Genomic DNA, 18,373 nt, shown 5'->3' on the forward strand with positions numbered 1-18,373 from the left:
TGCTACTGGAAGCAGCTCCCAGAAGGTAAAAGGACAGATTACCAGGCACAGACCATCTCTAAGGCAATATTATAATATGTATGAAAGTATTTCCTACCCTGGTGTCAGAGTCCAAGAAAGCACTATCTTTTCTAAAGTTTCCTTCCAAAGAGTCAGATCTTCTTGGCTTATGATTGGTTAGGGGGCAGGGGAGAGTAAATCAATAAAGGGATAAGGAAGTTGGGCAGTTCTAAAAATTCTCAGGGCAACCCTATTTTGGTGTTTCTCAAAGTGTGGTCCCTGGATCACCAATAACAGACCAAGGGAGGGGGTGCTTGCTTAAAATGCAGACTCGGAAACCCATCACTGATCTCCAGAATCAAATTTCTGGGAGAGGTACAAATCAAAACCACATGAGATATCACCTCACACCTGTCAGAACAGCTATCATCAAAAAGAACACAAATAAAACATGTTGGCAAGGATGTGGAGAAAAAGGAACCCTTGTACACTGTTGGTGGGAATGTAAATTGGTGCAGCCACTGTGGAAAACAGTATGGAGGTTTCTCAAAAAACTAAAACAGAACTACCATATAACCCAGCAATTCCACTACTGGCTATATATCTGAAAAAAACAAAATCACTAATTGGAAAAGATATATGTACCCTAATGTTCACAGCAGCATTATTTACAATTACCAAGATATGGAAGCAACCTAAGTGTCCAACAACAGATGAATGGATAAAGAAGATGTAGAATATACACACACACACACACACACACACACACACACAATGGACTACTACTCAATCATAAAAAAAGAATGAAATTTTGCCATTTGCAGCAACATGGATGGACCTGGAGGGCATTATGCTAAGTGAAAAGTCAGAGAAAGACGAATACTGTATGATATCACTTACATGTGTTATCTAAAAAAAATACAACACACCAATGAATATAACAATAAAGAAGCAGACTCACAGAGAAAAAACAAGTGGTTACCAGGTGGGGGTGGAATAATATAGGGCTGGGGGAGTGGGAGGTACAAACTATTGGGTGTAAGGCTCAAGGATGTACTGTACAACACGGGGAGTAGAGCCAATATTTGGTAATAACTGTAAATGGAAAGTAACCTTTAAAAATTGTATAAACAATTTTTAAAATTATAAAAAAAAATTCTGGGAGGGGTATTGGTACTTTTAAGGAGCAAACTTATGTTTGAGAACTACTGTCCCAGAATTTGGGTCGGGGGGTGGGGAAGAGGAGTTAAGGGTGGAGTTCTTCAACCGGATTCTTCAAATTCAACTGCTATAACTACAACACTGTTTGGAGGACCATTAAAAAAAGAACCTTAATTTCTCAGGTAACAGCTGCAGCTAGTTGTTTAACAGCTAACAGGGGCACAATTAACGGGCCTGGAAAATTCATTTTCATAAACTGGTTAAACAGTTCCTCAGTCTGTTTATCCTGTTAGTTTGGTCACTGGTTTCTCCTTTAAAAATAAATCGGATCAATCCAGGAATTTTCAGAAAGAATCACAAACTCCAAAATAGAAGGTTTTTTTTTTTTTTGATAGTTTAGAACTAGGCTTTTAAACCCGAAAACACTGAACGCTATAAAAAGTAAGGTTTTATTTAAAAGAAAATTACCAGTTGAGGCTCCCCCAGCTCTTCTACACTCAGAGGCACTGATGAAAGCTAGTAATTTGTGGGTGGCAGAGAAGGAAGACTGAAGCAGGGGTGCAAAGAGCGAGAAGTCCGACCAACTACCTAATTTTTAATGATTCAATTAACTGCCAGAAAAAACACGTCTGCAAATGTTTTATCAATAAACACTCCGGGGCTCTCATCATTCCTCTTCTGTTGGGATTAAAAACACCAAAGGCCTGCAGGAAAGTCAAGTTATACTTTAGTTGTCCCCACGACTGTGTTGACGATTTCCACACAAGGCGACCCCCCTTCTTCCCCGGATTACCAAGCTTTACCCTCAGCACGGAAACTGGCGCCTGGAAACCATTTGCCAACGTTGTGCCTCGAGACGACTGTAGCCCCGCGGGCTTTCAAACTGGGGGTCCGACCCGGCGGGCTGCCGCCCGAGCGGCGTCCTGAGGAGTCGGCCCCCTACCCACGACACAAAGGCACCTTCCGGGGCCAGGCCCGCTGCCGCACTCGGCTCGCCGGGTCTTCGAGGCGAACGGTCTCGCGTCGCCACTTACCTGAAGCTCCCCGCCGCGCTCTCGCGCTCGGGGGCCGAATCCGCCCGGGAGGCGCGCGCGCACGGCGCCGCAAGCAGCCGCCCCTCGGACCGCCCGGGCCGCAGCGGCGCGCGCCCCCCAGCCCCCGTCCGCGCGGCCACACGGCTGAGTCACCCAGCGCTTCACGTTAAGAGTCCCCCTTCGGCGCGCGGGGCACGCCGGGAAGGCCGGGCTCCGGCCAACCCCCTGGGCAGCGCGCCGCAGGGTGTCCCTTTTCCTTCCCGACACGCCCCCCCGTCCCACGCAGGACGCTCTCACCGCTGCACAGCCACGGTAGATCGATTTCTGAGCTGCGGATACCCTCTTTCAATTATTAAAAGTCTGAAACGGAAAAGTTAGTAGTTATCTGAATTGTGAAACAAGCTCGCGCAGCCCCGGGACAGCCAATGCTTTTAGAAAATTGTGGAGCCCGGATCTTTACGTACGTTTGGGGGGAGGAGGGAGTGAGAATAATGGAGTTCCTTAAACACCTTTTGCTTGGAAATCCCTCTCCTGCATATGCATTATGACCTAGAGGAGGGAGGAAAACTCCACGTTTTTCTCAAACCTTGAGTTTAAGGAAACTACATAGTATAGCAAACAAAGCTGAATTACACATTTTTAATCAACCTGAAGCAAATTATTGGAAAATTGGTTGTGTTACTAGTAAAATATTTCAACACTCAAAAAAGTATCCATGTATAGTCCATGACCTATAAAGCGTAAAAGAAATAGCATCAGTCCTTTCTGTCATGATTTCTACTGGTTTTTGTACTTTTAAAAGTTATACTAGTTAAATAAAAAGTTATACTGGTTATGCAAACTATTTTGTTTTAAAATTGTTGAAAACCAATTAACTTAATAATAGCACGATTTCTTAAATTTTGAGTCAACTTTTTCATTAAGAGTCTAAAAACTAATTTGGGGCTAATGATTATGATTAGGTTTGAAATTCCAGTAGGTTGCAAATGGTTGCCAGATACTTGTATAGTAAAATTGCCTCATTAAGGGCAACAGCTTTAAAAAACTGAAGCTATAAATTTGTTCATTGTAATTTTATCTTAGAGGTGTAGAGGGTCAGTCCCCATTTCTATTCTTTCACTTCACTTACAATGACTAAAACATCCAGTACTGTGTTTGAATCAGGATGGGCTAGGTGCTGCGCTAGTCACCTGTAGGTCACTAATAGGTCAGGTGACTCTACAGGGCAGCTCACCTTCAGGTGGTGACACAGCATTCCCAGCTGCTTCCATTTCTGGCTCTGCCAACCCAACACGAGGTTTCACATCAGGGATGCCAGAAGAGCTAGACTGGAGAATCCTGCAAGGGCTTTTCTTTGCCTCTTCCGGATGTGGACCTTTCAATTCTGCTGACATTTCATTGGCCTGAACTAGTCACCCGGCCAAACCTGACTTGACTCTAAGAAGGCTAGGAGGTATAACTTCCTGTGTGCTGAGGGAAAATGAACAAGAAAAATGATTTGATGAACACAGCATCGTCTCTGTCACAGTGTTCAATAGTAAAACTAAATATAAACCAATTTGAATGTGTTATAGGATCCAAACTTTACAACCAAAGTAATATAATTATTCAAACTAATGCCTTTATTTCCATTTCTATAAAGTACAACGTTACGTCCTCTGAGTCAAAAGGAAGAAAAAACTTTTCTGATGTTCATGCAAGACAGTTCTTGAAACAAATTCTTCCTTTCTGGAAGGGTTTCTCTCTGCAGATTTGTAATATATAAAAATCTGGCCCCAACGTTGGAGAATTAGGCTAACTACTGTGTCTTTTAATCAGTCGTTAAGACTAAATGGTTCTATTCTTGTCTCTAATCTCATATAATGAATAGCATATCAGTCCTGGTACTTTTTTGGGTAGACGTCAAGGAGATGGAGTATGAAAAATGTAGAGTCACAGAAAGCAGAGGTGTATGCTGATTTTTACCATTTTATTTCTAATTTAATGCATCTCCAAAATCTGAATCTCTCAGATGTATCTGGAGCTGAAACCTTTCTTTATTATTTTTTTTAAAAATATTTATTTATTTTGTCTGTGCCGGGTCTTAGCTGTGGCATGTGGGATGATGATCATACGTGTTGTAGCATGCAAACTCTTAGTTGCAACACGCATGTAGGACCTAATTCCCCAACCAGGGATCAAACTTGGGCCCCCTGCATTGGGAGTGTGGAGTCTTACCCACCAGACCACCAGGGAAGTCCCTGGAGCTGAAACCTCTCTAATGTCAAATTGGGAGGCCTGAAAATTTCAATTGTCATAATGGCCAATTCAGTTTATTTGATTAACTGTGTTATTTAAGTTCCTTAAATATAACATCTACTACCAGTAAATATTACAAAGCACTTTTCCCAATATTTCACGTGACTTAAATTTCTCAACAGCCCTGTGTGAAAGGAAAATCAAAATGAAGTTGGGGGCTTGCCCTGGTGGCGCAGTGGTCGAGAGTCTGCCTGCCAATGCAGGGGACACGGGTTCGTGCCCTGGTCCGGGAGGATCCCGCTGGGCCCGTGAGCCATGGCCGCTGAGCCTGCGCGTCTGGAGCCTGTGCTCCGCAACGGGAAAGGCCAAAACAGTGAGGGGTCCGCGTACTGCAAAAAAACAAAAAACAAACAAAAAAAACCTCATGATTCCTTAAGGACAAATATTGTATGACTCGAGTCGGAGTCAATCACAATTCTCGCAAGGCAACTTTTAACAACCTCGTGGCTTTTTGTCTTTGTAAGCCCCTGATTCTTTTTCTTCCCAGGAACACTCCTTTAGGGTTACCCAAATCTGTGTCTCCCCAGCTGCAATTCTTAAGACCCCAAATAAACTTTTCTTATCTGCAGCCTCCTGCATTATTTTTTGGTTGACACCTGGGAGATAGATTTTACTACTCAGATTCACAAATGAGGAAAACGAGACATAAGCAAGTAAAGTAACTAAGGTCATTAAACTACTAAGTGGTGCTGGTGGGCTGAGAACTCAGACCATCTGACCCCAAAGTTCTTGCTCGCCAGCTCCACCTAATTGCTTCCAGGTGAACTGAGCACTTCCAGGTGGCACCTTAAATGTTATCAACTGTTAACACAAACCAACTAATTTAAGGTTGACTTAGAATGAAAATATTTTAAAAGTAATAGCTATTATCAATTATCATATAAAAAATGAATTATCCTTTCTGCATACTACTTCATATGTAGTAAATATAAAAACAACCCCAAAATCCCAAGATTTTTGAACTCTCTCAAAATAATTATATTTGCAAAAACAATTTTTTAAATGCTTTAGGTTGTATAATCTCTAGATCACTGCAGACATATCAAATGAGACTTTTTGAAAGAATAATCACTTTTGTTTGGAAGTCCAAAATTGTGCTCAAATATAGATGAAATATAAATACAGATGTAAATTATTTAATTTTTGACTTTTTAGAGGGGGGCCAGAACTCCGTATATTGACCCAAAGTAGATTCACAAGAATCTTTTTCACTTCACTTTCATCAGTTCACCTTCATCAACAATCTCTTCATGAAAGTCACAAAGCTTTATGACCAGCAGGAAACAGACTGGACCTTGAGTACATAATCAACCAGAGAAGCAAGAATTTTAAGTTTCTAGTGGCTGGAATTTTCTACTAAATCTTTACTAATGTACATCTGCTTTACATAAAACTTCACTATGCCTTTTAGTCTCATTTATAGGGATTGTTTCATCTGCAAATTCAACATATAGCCACAGTCCAAAGGTGTAGGACCCCAAGAGAGTTACATAGATGATGATTGCAGGATCTCTCCTCTAAGGGAACTTAAAAATGTTAAGTTTGGTTATTTGGGTAACCAAATAGGAGATAAGGGGAAGTGAATCTACATCAAAATATTCCACTATTAAGTAAAAAAGAAATGATAGAATATCGCACTTTTGCAAACCCCTGTGAATTAATAGATATAGGCATTATGCATCAACAGCTCCTAAGATGATAAAAAGAGAGAGAACTAGACATTATGTGCCTCCTGAGGGAAGACCACACCACCACCTAAAATGCTGCTACAGGGATCGAACCTAAATCGGGTCTAGGCTTGAGATCCAGCTGCCAATTCGTAGGAAACAGAGAACAGAGGGACATGTTGAACTGCACCGTGATCACGCAATCTGCAAAGTCCTGACTGCGGGCGACTCTACAGGTCAAAAGTCCTCTTTTCTTCAGGAGAAAAATTGTAAAGTTAAAAAAAAGACAAAAGATATCTCAAGTTTTTAAAAAGTGTATATATGTGTGTAGGGAGGAAACTATTCTGTCTATGGGAGAACATTTGGGTGGTAAAACCATGTAAGAGAAAGGAAGTGAAATGTTTACTGTAAAGGTTAGGATAATGGTTACTTATTCGCTGCCGTTGTTGGTGGTGAAACAGTTGTGACTGGGAAGTGACTACAGAAGGGGTTTCCAAGGGTAGGTAGGGAAGTTGTTTCTGACCTGGTGGTAGTTACAAGGGTGTTTGCCTTAGAATAAGTGATTAAGGCAAACATTTTCTTTGTGTTGTCTTCTGTGTCTGTGGGTTTTTTTGTGCTAAAAAAATTTTTTAAAGAAAAGGTTTGGAGCTAGAGGCCAGTCCTACCCAAGAGCTGAAATATATTTTCTTCACACTGAGCTATTTGCAAATGTATCCATTTGGTTTCCTGGGAAAATATCAATATTAAGGTTAAATTACTTTAAAAAGAAAAATAAATGCTTTAAAAAACTTTTGAAAGATATTCCACATTGTAATATAATTGGGGAATTTTATTTAGATATTGTCCTTTTTTTAGAAGGTAATGGACATGTCGGTAGTAGAGTGTATTTTGAGTGTTAGAGAAAAGGGGTAAAATGGAATGATGAAAGGTAAGGATACTAAAACAATTTCTTGAAGCTTAATTGTTAAATTCCAATAACTGTCAGGAGAGTAATCTATTAACATTTCCCATTGAGATTTTGTTGGGGGCATGAACTCCCTCCCTTTCCCACCCACAGGCCAAGACAATTCATCTCAGAATTCTATGACTTTTTAAAAAAAAATTTTATTATTTATTTATTTTTGGCTGCATTGGGTCTTCGTCGCTGCGCGGGCTTTCTCTAGTTGCAGAGAGTGGGGACTACTCTTGGTTGCAGTGTGCGGGCTTCTCATTACAGTGGCTTCTCTTGTTGCGGAGCACGGGCTCTAGGCGCGTGGGCTTCAGTAGTTGCGGCACACGGGCTCTAGAGCACAGGCTCAGTAGTTGTGGCTCATGGGCTTAGTTGCTCCACGGCATGTGGGATCTTCCCGGACTAGGGCTCGAACCCATGTCCCCTGCATTGGCAGGCAGATTCTTAACCACTGTGCCACCAGGGAAGTCCCTCTATGACTTTTTAAAAGTACATAGAATAGAATGCTCAACTTGAGACTCAAGAATCAAATAAACCTCTGTAAATAGAAGTCCTGTGGGGTTCAGAATGGGGAGTCAGAAAATGTACGTGTTAGCCCGGACTTCGGCAGAGGCCGTGTGTAAACTGATGATACGTTCACCTCTCATTACTCTTGTTATCAGTTTACAAACAGACTCTGACCTTCCAATCTGGTGCACCAGCTCTGACCACTCACAGTGCCCCTGTTTACGAACACACAAGTCTCATTCTTTTTCTTTTTAAATTTATTTATTTGGCTGTGTCAGGTCTTAGTTGTGACATGCGGGGTCTTTCGTTGTGGCACGTAGCCTCTTTGTTGCAGTGTGTGGGCTTCAGAGGGCTCAGTATTTGAGGCCCGCGGGCTTAGTTGCCCCACAGCATGTGGGATTTTAGTTCCCCTACCAGGGGTCAAACCCACGTCCCCTTCATTGGAAGGTGGATTCTTAACCACTGGACCACCAGGGAAGTCCCCACAAGTCTCATTCTTGAACCCAATACTGAGAATGCTGGGAAGTTTTCTTTTTTTTTGTTACCCTTACATGTGTTTTAAATAAACTGCATTTGAGGGGCTTTCCTGGTGGTGCAGTGGTTAAGACTGCAATCCTAATGCAGGGGGCCTGAGTTGGATCCCTGGTAGGGGAACTAGATCCCACATGCATGCTGCAACTAAGAGTTTTTGCATTCCACAACTAAGGAGCCCACCTGCCACAACTAAAAGACCCAGCACAACCAAATAAATAAATAAATAAATATTTTAAAAACCCAACAACTGCATTTGAAAAAGCAAACAAAAAGACAAGCCCCAAAATATACATTCTTCAAATTAGGATTTGAACCAGTGACATTTAGGCTCACAAAACAGATTCCAGTCACCCACTGAGCCAACACATAAAACCTCCAGGTTCTTTTACTTTTCTCAAATCACACTTCCTCCTTTCGCCAAACTTTCAATAACTGAAAAAAAGACAAAATCTGTTTACCAAAGCATGTGTGCTGGCCCCTTACCTTTGCTCTCTGAGAAACTTTGTAATGAAAACAAACAGATAAACAATAAGATAAATAATAGGAACTAGGCAAATTCAGAAAGGTTTCTTCTGCTTGTCGACAAGGAGCCCAAACAAACTGTTCTCCTTGCTTATTTGGAGTTGTGACGCCTACCTGGAAATAAGTCAATGTTTGTGAATGTACAAGGTACATGAAAAGGAAGTACAGAAACATGAAGTGGCATCAGATTCATAAGGCAGTATGACGTGGTGAAAAAACAAAGAACAAAACATTGGAAAAAGAGCCAGATGACCTCAGTTTGAGGCCATTCCACCAGTTACTAACTGAGCAAGTCACCCATAAGCTTGGGTTTCCCAGTCTGTAAGATAACTGACCTACCTCTCCCATGAGGATGTGGAAGGAAGAAAACATAATCAAAATGTATACGAAAGTATTTTATAACCTCAAAGCACTAGAAAATTTTAAGGCTCTATTAGTATTAATGTTATATACACACTCCATCCAAACCAACATTATCTTTAAAAGGAACACCGAAAGACTTTTTTGTGAGATAAAATTGACCTCCTTAATGTCAACTGTAAATTGTTTGCATATCAAAATATACTGGTTTATACACTACCATGCGTAAAATAGATAGCTAGCAGGAACGTGCTATAAGGCACAGGAAGCTCAGCTTGGTGCTCTGTGATGACCTAGATGGGTGGGATGGCGGGGGTGGGAGGGAGGTCCAAGAGGGAGGAGGTATACGTATACATATAGCTGATTCAATTCATTGTACAGCAGAAACTAACACAACATTGTAGAGCAATTATACTCCAATAATATATATATATATATATATATATATATATATATATATATATATACAGGTTTCCTTAGCATTTATGACTTTTTTTTTTTTTTTTTTTTTTTGCGGTATGTGGGCCTCTCACTGTTGTGGCCTGTCCCGTTGCGGAGCACAGGCTCCGGACGCGCAGGCTCAGCGGCCATGGCTCACGGGCCTAGCCACTCCGCGGCATGTGGGATCTTCCCGGACCAGGGCACGAGCCCGCGTCCCCCGCATCAGCAGGCGGACTCTCAACCACTTCGCCACCAGGGAAGCCCTCCTTAGCATTTATGATGCAGTTTGAATGAAAATAAAAGTATTTTATAGTGACAAGATATTTTCAATATTTCCTCCTTTTATTCATAATAGTTGACAACAATAGTTATTATTTTAAAGAGAATTTAACATCTCTTCTTAAGGGGACATTTGGTTCTCTGTCAAATATGTCCTTTTCTTAGCGCTTTTTTTTTGTTTTGTTTTGTTTTTGCTGTACGCGGACCTCTCACTGTTGTGGCCTCTCCCGTTGCGGAGCACAGGCTGACGCGCAGGCTCAGCGGCCATGGCCCACGGGCCTAGCCACTCCGCGGCATGTGGGATCTTCCTGGACCGGAACGGGGCACGAACCCGTGTGCCCTGCATCGGCAGGCGGACTCTCAACCACTGCGCCACCAGGGAAGCCCCTCTTAGCGCTTTTTTTTTAACGGTACAGTAAGTACCCTCATAGATTCTAATTCTTAAGAGGTTGCAAACACACACACACACACACACACACACACACACACACTCCTAGGCTGGATCTTGAAGGAATTATTAGGAATTACTGAGTCCTTCCTTAGCTGCTCTTTGATTTTTAATCACATGATGGTAATATATGAACGAGGTTGAAGAGAGCAATTTCAAGCTTTGAAATTCTAGGATTCCTTAGAAAATCCACCCTTTGGGCCTCATGTTTCCCTTTTAGAAATTCCATTCTTTAGGATTCAGTCATGAAATGCCAAATGTGAAAGGGGCCTTAGAAATCATCAGTGCCAAGTTTCTCACTTGATGAGAAGGAATATAAGATCTTAAGAGGATCAGTGACCAACGCATGATTGTGATTTATTTTCTTTCAAGTTTGCCCAAAATGCTCATTGTAAACTGATTCTACTTGGAGAGAAATATATATGGGAAGGTGGGTCAGGAAGTGGAATTTGGCCTAGGCTCCAAAAGTTCCGAAAGATGACCTTGGTTACATGTGAAAATATTGTCTGTCCAAGTAAGGAGACTTTTGAAGATTTGAAGGTCACTGGAGGACATTTCTTTTTTGTTTTTTAAGGTTTATTTTGGGGGGCCGCTCTGTGTGGCTTGCAGGAATTTTGTTCCCAGACCCTCGGCAGTGAGAGTGCAGAGTCCTAACCACTGGACTGCCAAGGAAATCCCAAACATTTCCTTTTTTGAAAAGGTATAAAATAAGGGTGGTTGGGGCTTCCCTGGTGGCACAGTAGTTAAGAATCCACCTGCCAATGCAGGGGACATGGGTTCGAGCCCTGGTCTGGGAAGATCCCACGCGCCACAAAGCAACTAAGCTCGTGCGCCACAACTACTGAGCCTGCACTCTAGAGCCCACGAGCCGCAACTACTGAAGCCCGCTGCCTAGAGCCTGTGCTCTGCAACAAGAGAAGCCACTGCAGTGAGAAACCCGCACACCGCAATGAAGAGTAGCCCCCGCTCGCCACAACTAGAGAAATACGGCACACAGCAATGAAGACCCAATGCAGCCAAAAAAGGAAAAAAAAACAAGAATTAAAAAAATAAATAAAAATAAGGGTGGTGAAACTCTTCTACCCAGAACCACTGAACCACTGAAAAGTCAAAGGAGAGTCACACGTAATTAAAAAGCAACTTAATTTAGTTTTTAATGTGTTATTAAAATAGCTCCTAAAAATTAAGTACACATACAGATATATTTTTACATTTTAAAATTATTTAAATGCTAAAAACAGGATAAATTTCTATAAATAATACACTTTCAATAAACATAATAAATAACTATTTATTATGTCTAGCTAAGAAGGAGAAATCCCAATTAAGGAGAAGGGGAAAGGAGAGAAAAAGGAAAGGGGGAGGCAATATCAAATTAAAAAGAAAAAAGGGGGAAGGAAAAAGGAAAGGAGAGAAGTATAGGAGGAGAAAATTAGAGTTAGGGAGAAGGAAAAGAGAGAATGACAAAGAGGTAGGGAAGGAGAAGGAAGAATCAGAAAGGGAGAGAGAAACTGGGAGTGGGAGAGGGAGGAAGCTAGTCTTAGAAGGGAGAGAAAGGCTAAGAACAAAGAGAATCGCAGCAGAAGCCAGGAGAGGTGAGTTAAGGGAGTTCCTTTTTTCGTTCTACAAATATTTATTGCCCATCCACTGTGTGCAAGGCACTCTGATAAATTCATTTCTTGGGAGAAACAAATATGCATTACTCTGCAAAAAGAATTCATGATTTCATTTCTTTAGTAACTTTTTTTTTTTCTTTCTGAGAATGAAACTAATTTATGCTCCTTTAGTAAATTTGGAAAATAGGGAGTGGAATAAAGAAGCGCTAATTCTCTTTCTCTGGGAGAAAGGCAGGGTAAAAAAAGAATCTAATTCTAGCCTGTTGACGTTTTGCTGTCTTTTGTTTTGCACTCTTTCTGATGCTCAGCCTGAAGGGCAGCAGTTACCCAGGGAAAACTCTTCCCATGGAGATGGCAGAGGTGCGAAAGGGCAAGCAGAAACACATCAGGCTTCTTCAGGCCTAGGTTTAAAACTAGCACACTGTCACTCCTGCCCCAGTCTCATGAAGCCATGGCAGAGATGTGGATGCAGGGTAAAGAAATGAGGCCAATAACCGCATATATCTAATTTTATATCATATAAAAAGTATAACTCTCTAAGTATAACAAATTTAAATTTATATTTTTACCTCTCCTTGGACAATGCAAGGACCTTAGAACACTTTTTTATAGCCATTTTTTTTTTTAAACCAGGATCCAAAGGTCATATATCGCATTTGGTTGTTTTATTTCTTTAGCCTCTTTTAATCTAGGGTAGTGCTCCCCACCTGCCCACCATTTTATCTCCCTATAATACCAATTGTAAAACAAAGATCAGTTAGCTTGCAGAACGTTCTCATGATTCTTTCAGACCTGTAACAATTTCCAAGGCCATTCTACTTTGAGGATTTCTTTGTCTTTATCTTTCAGCATATAACTTTTTACTGAATTTTAATTATTACAGTATTTTTATTTCCAATTGCTCTTTCTTGCTCTTAGGTTATTTCTTCTTTTAGCATCCTGTTCTTGTTCCATGGATATATTTTTCTGATACTATGCTTTCTTTGAAGTATTTTTATGCTCCTTGCGTTGTCTCTATTTCCTGTGATTCCTCTCCCCCTTCATTCTCACATGTTGCAGGTTTTTAATTTTTTTATGTTGAAGTATCTGATGATTTTTGTTCACTTATATTTTAAGAGTAAAGTCCTAAAAGCTGATTGGGTGCCCCGAGTGTGTGTTTGAGTCTTGTCAATTGAAGGGATTCACTGTAGGCTTTTCCTATGGGTCCCCTAAATGTCAGGGCTCTTTTCTCTGGCATGGTTAATTTTTCCTGAGAAGCACACTTTATTTTCTGCTTGAGAGTAGAACTTGGCTGTGAAGTTCTGTATGTGAGCAAGAGAAGAGGCCTGGGTGTCTCATTTTCAGATTCAGACTTAATTCCTCTCTATTCAGTAAGACATCTCACTCCCACTCTGATGTATGCCGATGTCCCCACATCTAGAACTCCTCAGACTTACTTTCTCCAGAGGTGGCATTTCTTGTTTCACATGAAGGTAAAAGTAGTAGCCTGATTATATCAGGTGGAGTCGGGACCTGGGGATCTGACCACTTCTTAAACACATTTTCAAACAAATCTCTCTTTTCAACACTACACTCCTTCCGTCTCCGCTCCTCTAATTTCCTCCTGTGTCTTACCTGCTTCCAATTCCTGAGTCTTTCCAGGGTCCCTTCTGGTGACCTGCCTTGCTTCTCCTTGGTTTTGTCTTCCCCACCACTTAGACGTGAACTTGCTTGGGTCTGCTAAGTCCTTTATCACCCTCCATCCATTTTCCATTTTCATGCATTGTAGTTTGGGGTGATTACCAGTTCAATAAAGATGAAATTTGTGTTTCTGGGTTTTTTTCCCTCCTTTTTATTTTTGAGGGAAGTGGTGTGGGGAAGATCTCAACTACCCTGAATTGAAAAGCCTTCACTGTTTTTATTTTTAGTTCTTCAAATGCCTTGAATTCTTTACTGCTGCTGGGCTTTTACATTTGGTGTCCCAGCTTTCTGAGACCTTTTCCCCTCCCACATCTTCCCTCCTGGCCAATTCCAAGTCATCTTTTAGGTCCCTGTTTAAACATCATTCATAGATAAATCCTTCCTGACCACCCAGACTAGGTTAGGTACACTCCCCACGGTAGATTCTCATAATAGCTGCCATGACTCTAATTAGTATATATGCCTATCTCCTCTGCTAGACTGTCATCTCCACAAGGGAAGGCACCATTTCTGTCTTGTTAACTGCTAGCTTCTAGGGTAATGCCTGGTATTCAGTAGGGGGTCCATATATGTTTTTCATTGTTGATAACATACATTGCTCGCTATAAAGATTTGTAGCTTAATTTATAAATTAATGTTAAATAAATTAAATAAATAATTTAATAATTAATGTATTGCTAACACCAATAAGTAGTTATTTAGAGTTCAACAATCCTAGTTATTATAATTGTCTAATTATTGATATGAAAACACTATAATATGGGCTCTTGTCCATCTCCCAAATTTATTTTATAATGAACACTTTTTAAATTATCATGTACTGGCAATAATATAATATTGTGCTCAAATAACATATTTTATAAGTTTTCTATTCCTTCTGTTTCAAATTACCATAGACTGAGTGGCCTAAAACAACACAAATTTATTATCTTATGGTTCTGGAGGTTGAAAGTCTAAAATGAGTTGGCAGGGCTGCATTCCTTCTGGAGGCTTTAGGAGAGAATCAGTTTCCATGCCTTTTTTAGCTTCTAGAGGCTGCCTGCATTCCTTGGCTCATAGACCCTTTCTACACTTGATTTTAGCCAAAAGGCCGAGAATTGATGATAGACCCTTTCTCAGATTACTCTGACCTCTGCTTCCATCTCATTCTCTGACTCTGACTCTCTTGCCTCCCTCTTATAAAGAGCTATATGACTAGGCCAGGCCCAGATAACCCAGGATAATCTCTGCTTCTCAACAGCCTTAATTTAACCACATATGCTAAGTCCATTTTGCCACGTAAAGGAAAATATTCACAGGTTCTGGGAATTAGGATGTGGGCATCTTTGGGGGGACCATTATTCAGCTTACCACACATAGACAGCGAAATATGAATCCATAGATGAATTAGTTGCTGCAAGAAATGATAAAAACTTCACTCCCATATATTTAAAACGTTATATTAGAACAACCTCCAAACAAAGTAGATAAAACAACTTTATTAAGTGAAAAATATCATAAATATATTTTGAAATAAGATACCTAATAACATAAACCAATGATTATTAAATAGACAACATATATCAGCTCAATGATTGCTTAGGCTTCCATGTGCCTCCCATTATTATGCTTTCGAGAATCCTGGGATTTCCTAAAGTTTTCAGGTAGGCACAGCATTTTCTAAAGGCAGTTATACTAACAACTATATAAAAGAGCATAGTGTTTTTCTTAGATATATTTAAAAATAAATTTTAGATGAAAAATATAGTTGGCTCTCTGTATCCACTGGTTCTGCATCCTTGGATTCAACCAATTGTAGATGGAAAATATTCGGGAAAAAAAAATTCCAGAAAGTTTCAACAAGCAAAACTTTGAATTTGCTGTGGACTGTCAACTATTTACATAGCATTTACATTATATTTATAACTATTTACATGGCATTTACATTGTATTAGGTATTATAAGTAGTCTAGAGATGATTTAAAGTATATGGGAGGATGTGCATAGGTTATATGTAAATACTGTGCCATGTTATATAAGGTACTTGAGCATCTGTGGATTTGATATCCAAGGGGGATCCTGGAATCAATCCTCCATGGATACTGAAAGACGGCTGTATAATTAGCATTGATTATTTTTCAATAAATATCTCATAACATCCTGTAGAACTGTTTGGTAATAATTGTATTAAAATACAAACCTATTTGGGGAAAATAAAGTCCAACATTCTCGATTGTTTATATTAAAAGACCATGGTTAGGGACTTCCCTGGTGGCACAGTGGCTGGGAGTCCACCTGCCAATTCAGGGGACACAGGTTCGAGCCCTAGTTTGGGAAGATCTCACATGCTGCGGAGCAACTAAGCCCGTGTGCCACAACTACTGAGCCTGCACTCTAGAGCCCGCAAGCCACAACTACTGAGCCCACGTGCCACAACTACTGAACCCCGTCCGCCTAGAGCCCGTGCTCCGCAACAAGCCACCGCAATGAAAAGCCCGAGTGCTGCAACGAAGACCCAGTGCAAAAATAAATAAATAAAATAAATAAATTTATTTTTTAAAATGTCAATTTCTAAAAAAAAAGAAGACCACAGTTAGGGACTTCCCTGGTGGTGCAGTGGTGAAGAATCCGCCTGCCAATGCAGGGGACACTGGTTGGAGCCCTGGTCCAGGAAGATCCCACATGCCGCGGAGCAACTAAGCCCTTGCGCCACAACAACTGAGCCTGCACTCTACAGCCCCCGAGCCACAACCACTGAGCCTGCGTGCCACAACTACTGAAGCCTTCGCACCTAGAGCCTGTGCTCTGCAACAAGAGAAGCCACCGCAATGAGAAGCCCGCGCACTGCAACGAAGAGTAGCCTTCACTTGCTGCAACTAGAGAAAGCCCGCGCACAGCAACGAAGACCCAACACAGCCAAAATTTAAAAATAAATTAATTAATAAAAAAAGACCATGGTTAGATATTTTATTCTCAGTTATCTAGCAATGTCATGTGAACACCCAGTACAAAATGACAGTTTCACAATGTGCTGATGGGTAAGGCTGTCAGCAAGCTCTTTCAAGTAAGACTCTCGCCCCGAAACTACATCTTGATTGTCAACTTTGCCCATTTAGTAATTTAATAATTTTATCCAGGGCTGATCTGGCTCTGATGCATTTGCTGTAGAGGATATCCTTTTCCCATTGAAAAGTTTACTTGAGAAATCAAATTAAGGTTAGAAGATTGCCTGATGAGTATAATTAAAATGTCAGGCAGCTTAAGGCACTAAAAATGCCCAGGCACACACTCCCCTTCATCCCACAACTCCCTCTCTCCTAATCTGGCCCAAATTACAATAATCAAAATTTGTAATAGCGTTCTACACTGGAAAATGTGGTACATTTGAAAAATGATGAATCAGAATTTTACTTGATGATTTCCCCTACCTTGGTTTTTCTAGCTGAGATAGCTGCTTATTGTTTTTCTCTAAAAGCCATTTCTTTTCAATTCTTGCTTCTTCCTCTAAAGCTGCAATACCACTTTATTGCATTTACTGTCCAGTACAGTAGCCACTGGCCAAATGTAGCTACTGAGCACCAGAAATGTGGCTAGTCTGAATTGAGATGTGCTGCAAGTGTAAAATACATACCAGATTTTGAAGACTTACATTAATGAGAATATAAAATATTTCATTAATAATTATATTGACTACCTGTTGAAATGATAACATTGGGATTTATTTAGGGATACATTTGGTTAAATAAAGTATATTATTAAAATTAATTTTACCTGTTCCTTTTCACTTTTTTAATGTAGCCACTAGAAAACTTAACATTACGTATGTGGTTCACAAATTTTTATTGGATAGTACTCATCTGAGGCTCCTGAAGACCTACCCTGTTACCTCTTTAGTTGTTTTTTATGGTCTGACCTCTCATCCATTCCTTTACTTTCTGGTAACTGCTTAGATTTACAAGGTAAAATAGCAAGTGAAACTCTGTGGCCAACCTTTAGAAAAAGATAATTAAGTGCACTAATAGACAATGAAAATCTTCAATTCTTCAAATTATTGGATTGGCGCTTCAATATTAGAAAAAAGGGGGAGGATTGAGCACAGGAGAATAGCCTTCATTAGTGTCTGTAGAGATGGACTGGGTGTTTATGGAGGATTAAAGAGGGAATACAAGAATCATTCTGGGGAGGAAACTCATGCACGCACAGACACACCAAAATAGGACGAAGAATGTATTCCATCTCCAACCTTCCCCACCTGTCTAGGTTTTGTTTGTTTTTTTTAATAAATTTATTTATTTATTGGCTGCATTGGATCTTCATTGCTGCACCCAGGCTTTTCGCTAGTTGCGGTGAGCGGGGGCTGCTCTTCGTTGTGGTGCGCAGGCTTCTCATTGCGGTGGCTTCTCTTGTTGCGAAGCATAGGCTCTAGGCACGCAGGCTTCAGTAGTTGTGGCATGCGGGCTCAGTAGTTGTGGCTCGCAGGCCCTAGGGCACACAGGCTTCAGTAGTTGTGGCTCACAGGCTCAGTGGTTGTGGCTTGCGGACTCTAGAGAGCAGGCTCAGTAGCTGTGGTGCACGGGCCCAGTTGCTCCACAGCATGTGGGATCTTTCTGGACCAGGGCTCGAACCTGTGTCCCCTGCATTGGCAGGCAGATTTTCACCACTGCACCACCAGGGAAGTCCTTAGGTTTTTTATTATTTTTTTTAATCTATTTTTCTTTTGGCTTCTAATTTGTCTCTTTTCTTCTATGTGTACTAATTTAGACTGTTCCCTTGATGGAATGTAGCTATTAAAAAGATGACGGGGCTTCCCTGGTGGCGCAGTGGTTGAGAGTCCGCCTGCCGATGCAGGAGACACGGGTTTGTGCCCCGGTCCGGGAAGATCCGACATGCCGCGGAGC

The 18,373-nt window shown here is 40.9% G+C and overlaps 1 protein-coding gene across 2 annotated transcripts in view; it reads right to left on the reverse strand.

The window, feature by feature from the left end:
• KCTD20 (potassium channel tetramerization domain containing 20) overlaps nucleotides 1-2,359 on the reverse strand; it is a 29,525-nt gene extending 27,166 nt beyond the window's left edge. For both annotated transcript variants that reach the window (XM_022581754.2, XM_022581752.2), the window contains exon 1: nucleotides 2,196-2,359. The gene's annotated coding sequence lies outside the window, so the exon portion shown is untranslated. The remainder of the gene's footprint in view (nucleotides 1-2,195) is intronic.
• Between the last annotated feature and the right edge of the window lie 16,014 nt (nucleotides 2,360-18,373).

This window comes from Delphinapterus leucas, chromosome 10, assembly GCF_059928025.1.
Source record: "Delphinapterus leucas isolate spDelLeu-1000000601 "Yukka" chromosome 10, BTC_Dleu_Yukka2, whole genome shotgun sequence".
Classification (NCBI taxonomy): domain Eukaryota; kingdom Metazoa; phylum Chordata; class Mammalia; order Artiodactyla; family Monodontidae; genus Delphinapterus; species Delphinapterus leucas.